Consider the following 13,851-nt stretch of genomic DNA (forward strand, 5'->3'; position numbering starts at 1 on the left):
GGTCACCCAGAAACAAAAAATAAAAGATTATTTTAAAGTTCCTCTGCATTCAGCACATGGGACCGAATTTGTTGCTCTATCTGCAAGTGTAGTTTATCAAGAGGAAGATTTGGTACTCTAGAGCTGATATGCTCCTCCAGCATTATTTCCATGGACAGGTTTTTGTGAGCTGTTGTGTTACAAGAATGGCATATCATGCACTTTAAGCAACATGAAAATTGGTCTGCGTTGTCACTTGCATCATCGCAGATTGATTCCTCTCCCGTTGCATTACTCAGGGAGCCTTCACTTGATATCTGGAAAGTCATTATTAAGGTGAAGCGACAGGGAGCAATGTCAGGCATAACAGGTTTGAATGGACATCACCTCAATGCTAACAAAACCTTCTCTTGTTTCCCAGGATTTCTCTGTGTTAGTAATACCAGGACATATTTCTCCCATGGTGCTGTCTTTACATTTCAAAGAATTAGTTGAGGGCGAAGAACAAGAGAAATATGAGAGATTTGCTTCCTACTAAAGTGTCTTGATTTTAAAAAATGAATTGGCCTGCCCCTCACATAGGAACATGATGTGACTGGTTTATTCTTCATACAGCATGCATTTTGCTTTGTTTTTCTAGCAGTCAGGATGGGTTTACATGGAACCAAACAGACACACTCTCCTGACCTCCCTTGTGACCAATGCTTTAAGACAGCTGGTTGGAATTAGAATCAGAATATGTTATCATCAGAAGAAACAGAAGCTGCCTTACCCAGCATTACACAGAAATAAGGTCAACACTATGGGACATCCAGGTTTGCCCCAGAGAACCAGAGAGATATTGAGTTCAGTTCATGATCCAAAAAGCTGGGTCAAATGGTGGGTGCTGGGAGATGATGAGACAAGCCAAATCAGTCTCCAGAGGTAACAGGAGCAAGAACTGGGAAGCAGAAAGGGGGAAAACAGCTAGGACTCTGGGAGACAGGACCTAGGGTGATCCCAATGGCTCCACCTGACAGCATCTCCTTGGCCCAACTCGGTTTTTGATGGACTGGATATAATTTAGCTACTGATATTTTTCTACATCAGACATGATGATGAAAGTCAGAGAGTTTAGGAGATGGACAGCAAGAGTCAGCTCTCTGTGGGGGCAGTGTGGGGTCATGAATACCAGATTCCTGACTCTCAGGCCAGTGTTCTGATGCAGGGCTGACGCAGGGCTTAGAGTAGAGCTTTTCCTCTGGGAAAATGTAACATGATCAAAGCTCTTGGAATCTGTGGGATCTGAGGAGGTTAGTTATCTATGGCCCAGCTCTGGAGGATCTGTGCCTCTTTCCTCTTCCCCATAGGCAGAGTGAAACTGTAGCCTGGTATTGAGGCAGAAATCCCCAGAAGCATTCTGTAAGGTCAAGACAGAAATGGCTGCATTTGACTCCAGATACATTTGTCTCCAATATGCAGCAGGGATGCTGTGGCCTGAGCAGCCCGCTCTCTGTTCAGAAGCCGAGGGTTCAAGACCCTCCCATCAGACCCTCTCTTCTTATCTTCCTCCCACCAGCATTCTCCTTTTTTCTCCTTCTCTGCCCCACCCACCCCTCCAGATACACCCTTGCTTTTTCTTTCTATTGATTCTTAGCCCCATTTCCCCAAAGCTCTAAGTTTATCTTTGAATTTTAGATTTATCATACTCTTACATTTTTTAACTTTCACATTTTAATCTCTTGCCTTGATAGCTCAGGGCTTCTGTTTGGTTTCTCACCAGTTATTTGGCTCTGCCTTATTTTTCAACCCTTAATCATTTGAAATGTTGAGCCTAAATTTTAAATCTTTCTTTTGTTGCTTTCAGTTATCTGTAACTCGTTTTAAAGTTTCTGGTCTTTTATTTCTAGCCTATATTTTATCTGTTTTTAAAACTCTGTTTTTTTCCCTGTTTTGTTTTAATTTTCATCTTACTGTTTGCCGTGTTCTGTAACAACTCAACAGAATACCGGCCTGGAGGTATGCACGGGATCAAGAACTCACATTACTAATTTTCTCACTCCCGTTTACTCCTAGCTGTCCCTATATATGTCTTTTCCATTTTTCTCCATAGATTTCCTTGCTTAGTTGAAGACGACTTTGCAAAGAATCTTGCCCTAGGAGACTTGGGAGACTTATGGGTAGAATATCCTAAGAGCCAGAATCCTACTGTTCAGATAACATGTTTTACTTGCTGAGTATTAGTTATTTAGAGCTCACGTTATCCCGGCATTTTCAGAAAAGTCAAGCATTTTAAAATCCATGTTCTCCAACATTTACATCATTGGCTTGTGAGTAAATCATCTGAGTGGTTTGCCCTGTGTAGGTTGGGACCGGAGCTGGCAGTGCTTCTGGCCTGACTTGGTAAAGAGCCAGGTAGGGCTGAGTAAAGAGAATAAGGGTGGGATTCTGCTACCAAACTGCCATCTCTTTGCTCCTGCCTGCGCAGTTTCTCTGCTCTTTCTGGGGAGGGTCATAGGAGGAGCCTATCTGAGTGTGAACACTACCATTCTACCTTCTTTTCCTAATCATGAGAACAAAGAGAAGCTGTCTAGAACACACACAATTATGAACAGGGTTCCTAGGTGGGGGCTGATGTGCCCCTTCTAGGTGCTTCTTTCAAACCACCAGGCCCTGTGCCAGACAACAGAGGCTTGCCAGAGGGGCCTCAGGCATGGCTCCCCTCACTTTCTGACGTGGCTAGGTTTCCCAACGCTCACCACCTCCCAGTCTCAGGAGATCGGCAGTGTACAGGAGGATAGTTGATGGTGGAGAAGTCTAATTCTCTACTACACCCTCTGACAAAGAAAGAGAGGAGGATCCCCCATCTTCTGCATATTACGACCATCCTGTTGTCAATTAAGCCAGTGGATGAGCAGGCTGTCCCACCTGAGGGCTAGTACATTTCCTCAGAATTTGACAACTGAGACACATCAAAAACGGGATTCTCTTTCGCAGTAGCCAGTAGATATCATGTGCCTGTTAGAGAGAGGTCTTAGTATTAGGTGCCAAGGAAGTGACATGGTGTGTGTTTTAGTCCCTGCCTTTGGGGACTTTACGATGACATTGGTGACACAAGAAATATGCATCAAATAGTTATGTGGCTTACAAAGTCCTTACATCTTCAGGTGTTTCTCTCCTTCCTTCCTCCTGTGTCTCACTAAAGACCTACTCATCCTCAGGACAAATTTTGAGGTTACTTTTTTGAGGAAATTAGCCCTTCCTGGGTTAGTTCACCCTCTTATGGCTATGACCAAATCCTTGTCTAACCTTTACCTTTGCACTTTGTGATTTCTTGTGTTTTTGCCTCTTTTTCTCATTAGTAAGCTATATTTTTGACAGTAAGCTCTTTAAAAGCAGAGACTACCACACCATTTTATCACCAGCATACAGCATAGAGAGATGCTCAACAAATATTTTTGAAGGAATGAATCAATCAATCAATGAACTATAAGAGGTAGGGTATATCACGTGCAAAAAGCATAGGAGAGACAACATCTTCTGAACAAATTTAGAAGGGAATGGAGAAAGTAATTCCTTGAGATACTGTGGTAAAATTGTGGAGCAAGTGCAGTGTGAGTGATCTGGCAGTTTTTGTGATCCTATGCACTTGTCTGCAGGCACAGTCACTTCTCAAAATCTGGTGTCAGGTTAAGTTATGGAGTCCCTCAATCGGAAGGAAGTTGATGAGGCTTGATTAGCATTCCTCTGGAAAGTGTGGCATTGAGATTCTAACTGAGGTCAATACTTCTAGATCTGTATGTGTGTGTGTGTGACAATGACAACTGGGCCAGATGACTTCTTTCAGCCAGCCTGCATCACCAGCACTTCCTGAAAGCCATTGCACATATCAGTTTGTGCAGTGACAGAAAGCACCTAATTACCACAACCCTCTAGCTTGTTCTGGAGGGAGAGCTTGGGCATACATAGAAAAAATACGTACACAAATACCTCTGAGTAGAAGTGACACTCAGAGAAACATTCACAAACAAGCACAGTGTAGAAGGAACACAGACATGAAAACAACCAGTGGACAGCTGGCTCAAGCTGTATAAATAGATCATATGCAAAGGTGGGAAAGAAATGCCTACAGATGTAAGGACCTTGTAAGCCAACGTAACTATGTGATGCATATTTCTTGTATCACCAACTTCGTCCTAAGGTCCCCGAAGGCAGGGACTAAAACACACATCAGGTAGCTTTCTTGGCATCTCATACTAAGACCTGTCAATAATAGGCACTCAATACCTATTGGCTGCTGCTGAAGAGAATCCCATTTTGAAATACAGTATACCCCATGGAAGAGTATATGGTGAGGGTGTCTGGAGGGATTCCTGCTGGAGGGCACTCGAGCACAGTTCTAAATGGGAAAAGGGCCTGGTTTGCTGAAGAAGACTGGGGAGGGTGGTTCTGTGGGTTAATGGCAAGTATACTGTGCAAAGTGTGAAGGGTAGTGGACGCATGTGCGGGATTGGTAGGTAAGGGAATTCCTGCCACCAGGCCAGGGAAGGCGGTGAATAAGAGGACAGCTGCTGGTAGACAAGAAGGGAGAAGAAGGATAAATATCATGAATGTCCACCCCCACTGGAAGGGCTGCCTATATCAAGTGTCACAGAATATATTCCATGGACTCTGTGGCTGTGAGGTGTGGTTGGGAATTTGTGAGCTTGTGTGTTAGGACTAAGAGGGGAAGTTGGAAGAGTGGTTACTTTGTAGGGTTCAATATGATTCCTCTAAGTTAATAAATTCATATCAAGGGTCTAGTGGGGGCTGACACTATGCAAAAAGCTGGGAGATACAGTGACAACAGACATAGTTCCACCCCACCTAACCTTTGGGCTCTGCACGAGTGGCAGGGCATCCAGTAAGAGGTTCAAACTCCACGAAGGGGAATTTTAGGAAAAGAAGCAATCAGAAGCTTCTTGAGTAGTCTGAGAAGGGCAGTCACCTGCTCACATGATGCTTGAGGAAGATGATTGAACATCAGAGTCCAGATTGGACTGTGGTGGGGGAAGGACTCAAGTTGGGAGGTTGGCCCAGTGCCGCCACAGTGTTCAGGAAAGAAGAGCAGCATCTGGCCTTGAGTGAGGATAGAGACAAGAAATGACTACAGAAATGTTTCCAACTCTGCTTTGATGTGGTGATGATGAGAGATGAGTACAGAGAAGGGAGAAAGGCAAACATACAGCTTCTATCCTTGTAACATGAATCTGCTGAGTGGGCCTTCTAGGAGCTGCTTCGTGGAAGGGGCACAGGCCAGGAGTCTGAAATATGGCTCTACTTTTGGCTGTTGGACCTTGAGAAAGATAATTTTACATCAGCTTTGGCGTATTTATCTTAAATGACCTATGATATATGACAGTACTTTGGTGGGGAAAGTATGTAATAGATGACATCAATTAATGATATGCTAAATTACATTATTGATGGCAATAAAGGCAGATTTGTACACTGCTTTACACTTTACAAAGCATTTTTGCATGCATTATTTAATTTTAGCCTTACCAAAACCACTGAGGTAAACACAATTATTTCATTCATATTTTATAACTGAGGAAGTAGAGACTTGGAGTCTTGTCCTAAGGCCATAAGGGTAGTAAAGGGCAGAGGCAAGATTCAAATCCCCCAGATCTTGGCCTTCTGTATTGTGTGGGAACTTAGAGGTCTCACTTATTTATTAAATATCAACTATCAATTCTTGCTGCATGGAAGATAGCATTAGATGATGATGATGATGATGATGATTGTCTCAGGATGTCGATTCACCCATCCATTTATTCATCATAGGTTTTCACTGAAGCACATGTGAAGGGTACTGTGAAATGGTGTGTGTACAGGTCTGTTTCCTCTGGGGCTGGCACTTTATCATTCCATTCAGAGAACAAGCGTCTGACAATTGGTTCAAGGACCGCTCCTTGATCAAGGCTCCCCTGGCTTCAAGTCCTCACACTCCACTTTTTTCAGAACTCTGCTGCACTCTGCTTCTGCCATATGGTCTATGGTGTCTTCATTTTCATTTTCTGTTCATTTATTTACTGTTCACTACATGTTTTTAGTACTTCTTCTGTAGAAGGCTCTGTGATAGATACATAGTATTTTTGGCAGGAGAGTACCAAAGCTAACATTTGTTATTCAGTCACAGCGCTAGGTCTGAACATGGTAGGCAATAAATAAATATTTGTTTGATTGATTAAGATTCCCAGATTGAGAATCCACATGGTTGGGAGATGCCAAAATGAATCTCCTAAAAGTACGCCCAGTAAACCCGGAGAGTGAAGTCCAGAGCAGCTGCAGTGCTGTCTGGGGGCATTTTCCCGTGATCCCTGTAGTCCACAAGTCTACCCTTGACCCTCCTCTCTGTCTGTAGTTTCAGAGCTGAAACAATTGCAGTCAGAGTGTATAAACACACCGTATTCCATACTGGGGAAAATGGGAAACTTTGGCTTTTTAAAGTTTTGTGAACTAGATCTTAATTCAGCAGGGAAGATGTTAAGAAGCAATAAAAAAAAAAAAAAAAGAAATTTATTGTTGTTATTTTTACTTGCATCCTGTTTCTGGCTGTGCCACTGCCTTGTGAAGGGGCCTTGGCACATATGCGGCTTTTGAGTGCCAGTTTTCCCATCTGTAAAATAATCCCCGTCCTTGATCCTCAGCTCACAGGGGTGCTTGGAAGCCCAGGGAGGTAAAGTCTATGCCGTGCTTTCAGGATCCTGGACAAAAGGCATTGTAGAAATAAAGGCGATCACTCCTATTAGAGTGTACACTGTGGTTCAGAAGTGTGTTTCATGCCCTGTCCCCTTTCCTTGTGTCTCCTAAAGTCTTCCCTCTGCATGTCCCCACAAGCACAACTGTTCTGATCTACCCTCAGTCAGATTAATTGAACAAGATCCTTTGAAATCCCGTCTAGTTTACCCAGCCTGCCTGTCTTTCAGGGCTTTCACAAGCTCTTCTCTTTATTGAGAAAGAGAAAAAGCTATCACTTGGAACGGCAAATCCTTGGTTCCCTTATCAGGCCAGCTTTTCTCCTGAAGGGTCCCCTTGCCCCTCAGGCGAGCTCATCTGAAACTCCCTTCACACCATGATGGCTGGATGCAGGACTCTCCAGGTGTAGTTGCCTTGGCAACAACTTCTATTTGTTGCAAGTGCAGATTAGTGTTGGGTCATTGTTGTTTTCCCCTCTGCCTCATAGTACAAGAGAGGCAAATAAACTGTGGATTAGGTGAAACAAAGGAAGTAGTCCAGTGAGTGATAGGAAGAGGGGGAGAGCAGACGCAGAAAGCCTTGAGAAAGACCATGGCTGGGCCTTTGGAACCTACTGGGTAGTTAGACATTTAGCAAAAACTATTAACTCCAGGAAGCAATGTATCTAGAGTGAGTTCAAGGCAGGTATGTAGAGCCCTTGACATGGACCAATTCCTGTGAGGATCATAAGAAGAGGGGGCTTCATAGGCAGAGCTGAATATCTCCTCATGGTAGACTGTAGAGCCACACTTGGTATATTTTTCTCATCCTCAAGGAACTTAAACTTTGGAAATCCACTGAAATTTACTGAGGCCTGCTTGGAGGTAGGCCCTGTGGTGATTTTTTTTTTTAATAGCATTTTTTTGTTTTTGCCTTACATGCAAATTGTGTGCAATCCCTCACTGCATAGTTTCCAGCAGACAACTGTGGGGGTTTTTTTAACTTTTATTTTATATTGGAGTATAGTTGGTTAACAATGTTGTATTAGTCTCAGGGGAGCAATAAAATGATTCAGTTATGCATATGCATGTATCTATTCTTTTTCAAATACTTTTCCCATTTAGATTGTTACATAATATTGAACAGAGTTCCCTGTGCTATACAGTAGGTTCTTGTTAGTTATCTATTTTAAATATAGCAGTATGTACATGTCAATTCCAAACTCCCAATCTGTCCCTCTCTTTCACCCTTCCTCCCTGGTAACCTGTGGTTATTAGTGCAATTTGGCAAAAACCTTCCCTCGTGTCCACATAGCACACATTATCCTTAACATACTATTCAAGTGGTTTTACTTAACATTAGCACGGTATTTATTCCTGTTTTTATTTTTAATTTTTCTTTGTTTGAGAGGATTTGGCATCACTGTACAAGAAAAGACAACTTAAAGATTCGTCAGTTTGAGAGAAAGGAGCATTCTGACCCATTTCAATTGTTAAGCTTTGACACCCATATATGTAAGTGACTGTTTATCCTTTGTGTTGGCACCAAGTACAACTCGTACGTTACAACAAGAGCAAGGTAGATTTAGTAGGTATTAATTAGTTCTAACATCTATTACAGATTCAAAAAAATATACATTTAGAAACTTTTCATCCTTTTATTCATTCATTCACTCACCAGCTACTTATTGGATTCTGATGATTCGCTAGGCACTGTGCTAGGCAGTAGAGGTATAGCAGTAGAGAAGACAAAATAACATCTCTGCTAGCACATAGATGTTATATTCTTTTCAGTCCCATAATCAATGTTGGTGCTCACATAAGGGCTTCTGTATTAGCACAAAGGTTAGATGGAGGATATAGAGGTGCCACACCCAAACTTTACCATACGATTATACAACTTTAGAGTTGAAAGTGCCTTCAGAGACCATCATCTCCACCCTCCCATTTAAAGCAAGAATTCCTGTCTCAAACATCCCTTGGAGATAGGCACCATCTTCCACCCATCCCTCATACATCACTTCTTATCTAGCAGCAGCTCCACCTCCGGAACTTTTCCCAAATCTGTCCCCCACGTCTTTCACCTGTCTCACTCCACTGGCCTCCTAGCAGGCCTCCCTGCCTCCATTCTTTTGCTCCTCCATGATTCATTCTCCACACTACTGAGAGAGTGAGCTTCTGAAAATGCAAATGAGCTCACGGCTTCTCTGCTGAAAACCCTCCAAAGGCTCTCTGCACTCAAATTAAAATCTTAACTCTCCACTCTGCCCCAGAAATCCCTGCATGCTTAGACACCCACTATCTCCTGGACCTCACTTTCCTGACATCCCAGCACAGCATTTACCATGACCTCAGGCACAATGGTTTGACTGCTTATTTTCTGTTACTGCCCCCAAACCACCACACACACAAACACACATACACCAACATACACCGGACACACATTAAAAACTAAGCTCCTTGGCAGCCTGTAGTTTGATTTATTCACTTCTACTTATAAACGTGTTTCACGTAGTAGGCATTCATAATTATTTGTTGAATTTTTAAAAATTGGTCTCTTTAGCACCTCTATGAATGACAGGGGACTCTCTGTATAAGCGTTCTCCAATGTATATATTATTCTAATATTTTGTTTAGTATTTTCTTATATTGTGCAAAATTTTCTATTCCTGTAACATCCACCCATTGGACTTTGTTCTGTTACATGAAATTAATCCATTTCTTATCCATGTAAACTCTTTAAATGCTTCATGTAGCTTTTATGTCTCACCACATTTTCTGTTTTCCAAGCTAAACTCACAGTTCCTTTAACCATTTGACCTGTGTTGACTTTCAAATTCTTGTCTCTCTTGCTTCCTTTTCTCTTAAAAGCTACCAGTTTGCCTTTTTCTCTCTTAAAGTGTGGCGATTGGTTTAGTTATATATCACAGTTACCCAGGGAAGACAGGATGAGCCGATTAACAGGAAACATTTGGCTGGTGAAACAGAAACTTGGTCCAATGTTATAAAATGTTTAGCGATCACTTACATGAAACTAGTTTAATGTCTGACCAATTAAACCCAATTGAAGGCTCTCCTCTGCCAAGCCAAGTACACCTTCCATTGGATTTTGAGCAATGAACCAAAGTGCATATTAGTGAGAAGAGGTAAAACTAATTCTCTGTTCTTAATCACTCATAATACAGGCTGGTCCTCAATAAATATGATATCAAAATAATTATAATAAGATTATGTGGAATCTAAGACATGGTAATTAATGAAGAAGTATTTGAACTGTCAGTGGTATCTTGAGCCCTTAAGGGAAAAATAATAACCTGACAATATAAGTGAAATATGAGATCAACCAATTAATTAGCAGAATAATTTAATCTGATGCTCTGAAAGTAGGCCAATTAAAATGCACTCTTACTATTTAACATTGATTAAGCAAGGTGCTAGATCCTGAACACAGTTTGAAAATAGAGCTTATTTCTATCTTCTGGGGACCTAAAGCTAATTTAAGTGGTTGTATATAAAAGGACAAAGGATCAAGAGGTGTGGTGTTGTCTTTATTTCCTATTGGCGCTCCTTGCTCTAGTGCTGGGCAGTAAGGAAAGGCTGTGACCACCACGACATTCTTCCAAACTTCTCACTCCCTCTCTAGCCTCCTCCTCCTTCTAACCTTCATTGGAGGGTGGCAGGGATCAATCTGAGGTCAACTGAAGGCCAAAGAAATGAGTTAAAAAAAAAAGCTTTCCAAAAAATGCAAAATTTCCTACACTTGAGACAGTTAGTGGAAAAGAAGAACACGGTATCATTAGTGCCTTTGATAATTCTTCAGGAATAATTCATTGGGTATTAATGAAAGAACAATAACAATAAATACAAAAAACTGAAACCATCTTGCCTTCCAGCACACTTAAGGGAACACTCTCAAATTTAATGATGGTTGATACAAAGATAAACCACAAAGTAGCCCATTAACTGTTCATTTAACTTTAATGAATTCTGATCTCTGGAATAAAAAATAATAATATAAATGTATTTATAATTTGCAAAAAGTTCTTTAACCTCTTGTAAGCCTTCTCCTTGTGAAATATTTAAGTTTTATGGTCTCCTCTCCAACATCTTGCTTATGTATTTGATGATCAGTATATTGGTGTCATAATACTGTCCCTGAAAAGAAAATCCTCCATTCCTTCCCTCTCATGAGAAGAATACACAGGAGAAGGACCTCCCTCTCGGTCTCTCTTTTGGATTACGTGCATCCCATTGGGGTGCCCTTTGAATAGCTTTTGTAGCAATTCAAGTAGGTATGCTGAGGCATTCATCCTCTTGTCTTCTCCTTGGGAACCATTGGCATTTATATATATAGAAGATGTTGGGGAGACCTGCTTTGGCTGGAAACCAACCATGGCTCTCTGAATCAAATGAGACTCACCCTAAGGCTTAGGACTGACAAACATCATGCTTCTGTTAGAGTATTCCATAATGTAATAAACAATAATGGATGTTAATTTGCTGAAGGTTATTGTAGGTTGTTCAAACACACTAAATTATTGTGCTTAAACACGAAAGAGTTCTGCACTCACCTTCTAAAACGATTACCAATTCACCAGCATCTATCCACATTCTACGTGTGTATCCATGAGTCTAGGTTAAGAAGTATGAGTATTTGCCTAAACTAATAGCACCGTCTACAGCTTGACTTGATTTCTCAGTGCATATTTACATGAAAATGGGATGATAACACTATGATGATAAAGCTATGAGTAATTGGATTCCTACTAAAGTTTACTAAAGCTAAGTGCTTTCCGTGCATTGTTTTATTAAATCCTCACAATCTATGAGGTAGACACTATCATTAATTCCCATGCTGTAGAGATAAACTTGAAGCCTAAAAATAAAGTACTATGGTAATTGGTGGAGGAAAAAACACATCTTCAAGTCTGTCTGGTATGAATTTCTCTTCTCTGAACCTCTATGCTTTATCATTCCCTTGGGAGTAATGTGCCAGCATGTGAAGGTTATAATCATTGTTTGGATATACATGGTTTTAATAAATTAAATATCATTGTTCTACCTAATGTACACATCAGCCCTTGTGTCCACTGACTTAATCTCTCCTTATAATCTTTACATGCTCTCGTTATAATCTTAATCTTTCCTTATAATCTTTATGTATACTTGATTATTGTTACAATTTTACAACAGAGACCTAAGGGTATTGAGCAACTCCATGGCAAACACTCTTTCTCTGCTGTGTCCATGGTCACATTTGCACTATGCTCCCAATCATCTAATTAATTTTGTTTACTTATTTAAAATTTTACATTATTTTTCTCATCAGCCCAGTCTGAAAATAGCAATGTGTATCTTTACCTCTGCTCAGAAAGAAGAAATAGAAAAGAAAATGGAGTAGGGGTTCCTTTTGTTGTTGTTGTTTTGACAGTTGCAATGTATCACTTTCTTTGTCCTGAGGGCTAAAATAATGTTTGAAATTGTAGCAAATTAGCATCTCAGAGCCAAATCTATCTTCCTCTGTAGTTTTGTACTCTTCCTTGTGGTCTCCCATTTATTTAGGGTTGCAAATTTAAAGTCTGGATCCCCCAAGTAAACTGTCCAAAAGCCCCTCTCTATCTTAGATCCCTAACCCAGCAACTGCAAATCAAACAGCCCCAGGGAAGGTTTTGTCTGCCTGTTTTGTACCTGATGCTCTTGAACTAAATATTTCTTACCACTCTAAAGGGAAAGTCTAGGGCACACGTGTTATGGAACATGGAAAAATTCATCTGTGTGTTCCTTGGGCTAGTGAGGTAATAGTGTATTCAGGTAGTAATGGGTAACTTATCCTGTGATTGTCTCCATTCTCTGACCCTGTTGGTGGAGAGAAATTATGAAGTAATAATCAGAAAACCTTGATGACTGATGAAATGTGGGAGACAAGGGAGAAAGAGGAGTCAAAAATGATGGGCATATTGAACTTTTGTTCCTGGGAGAATGACAATGCTATTAACTGGAGTAGAAAAGTCAGAAGGAGGAGCCACAAGGGATGAAGGGAGGAGGGAAAAGAACTGGTGAATTCAGCTATAAAGTTGTTGGGTTTGAGGTGATGCTGGAAAATTAAGTACCAAGTGTCCAGCTGGCAGTTGGAAAGGTAGAAGTGGAATTTAGGGAAAAGGTTCTGGTAGGAGATAAAAATGTGAAAGTCATGTGTATAAAAATGGATGATGTCTCTGGGATAGAGAAGAGGAATGAGGCTTGAACCTTGAGAAATACCCTTAAACAAGCCGCCAACACAGAAAAGCCTGTTAGGAAGTTAGAAAAGGAATGGACCATGAACGGGAGAGTAAATAGAATAGTGCCATGTGTTGGAAGTCAAGGAATGATAATGGGTTTTTTTCTGATTAGGCTGTGGGGATTCAATCAGATTAAATGTGTTGAAGCAATTCATAAGCTATCAAATGCTATACCAGGTTTACTTATAAAGTTGTTATTTAAAACCAACATTTGATGAGGAAATGGAACATATTGAAAGAGATAGCATCAGAACCTCTAAGACCCAGTTAGGAAACTCCAGCAAAACACACACTTTATAACTAAATTGAACCATATAAAGAGGCCACTTATTTTGTCATAGAAAATGACCCTTTAGTATGATTCGTTCTAATAACTTTAGCATGGTTCCCCAAACCCACTCTGATGAACTTGGCCACATTTGAGCTTTAAGAAGTGGTTTTACCTCATCCAGACCCTTTTCCTTGGCCCTCACCTTGGTACCTCTGGTCATTCTACCTGCGGTCTTCTGAGGGATGGAGAGTGGACATGGCTGATTAGAGTTACACAGCCCAGTAGCCACAAGCGTTAGATCAAAATCTATTCTCCTAACTTCCACGTGGTCCACTCTTTTGACCTCCCTCTCATACCCTTTCTCTGAGCTCAATGAGCATAGATAGTCAAGAAATCAAGACTCTCAAAAGTAATGACTCTGACTCTTTCCCCAAACTGATCATAAGAGAAAAATCCTCAATGATCTAATATACTGAGTATACCCTTACCACCGCAGGGCAGACAACCAGATAACCTGGAGGTACAACTTGAACAGGGAAAGGGTTAAGATCTGTCATCATTCTGATTGACATGCAGACCCTCCTCCATGGTCTGGTGAGTTTTATGGTCAGACTGAAGCAGAGCC

The sequence above is a fragment of the Eubalaena glacialis genome, chromosome 3 (assembly GCF_028564815.1).
Source record: "Eubalaena glacialis isolate mEubGla1 chromosome 3, mEubGla1.1.hap2.+ XY, whole genome shotgun sequence".
NCBI lineage: Eukaryota > Metazoa > Chordata > Mammalia > Artiodactyla > Balaenidae > Eubalaena > Eubalaena glacialis.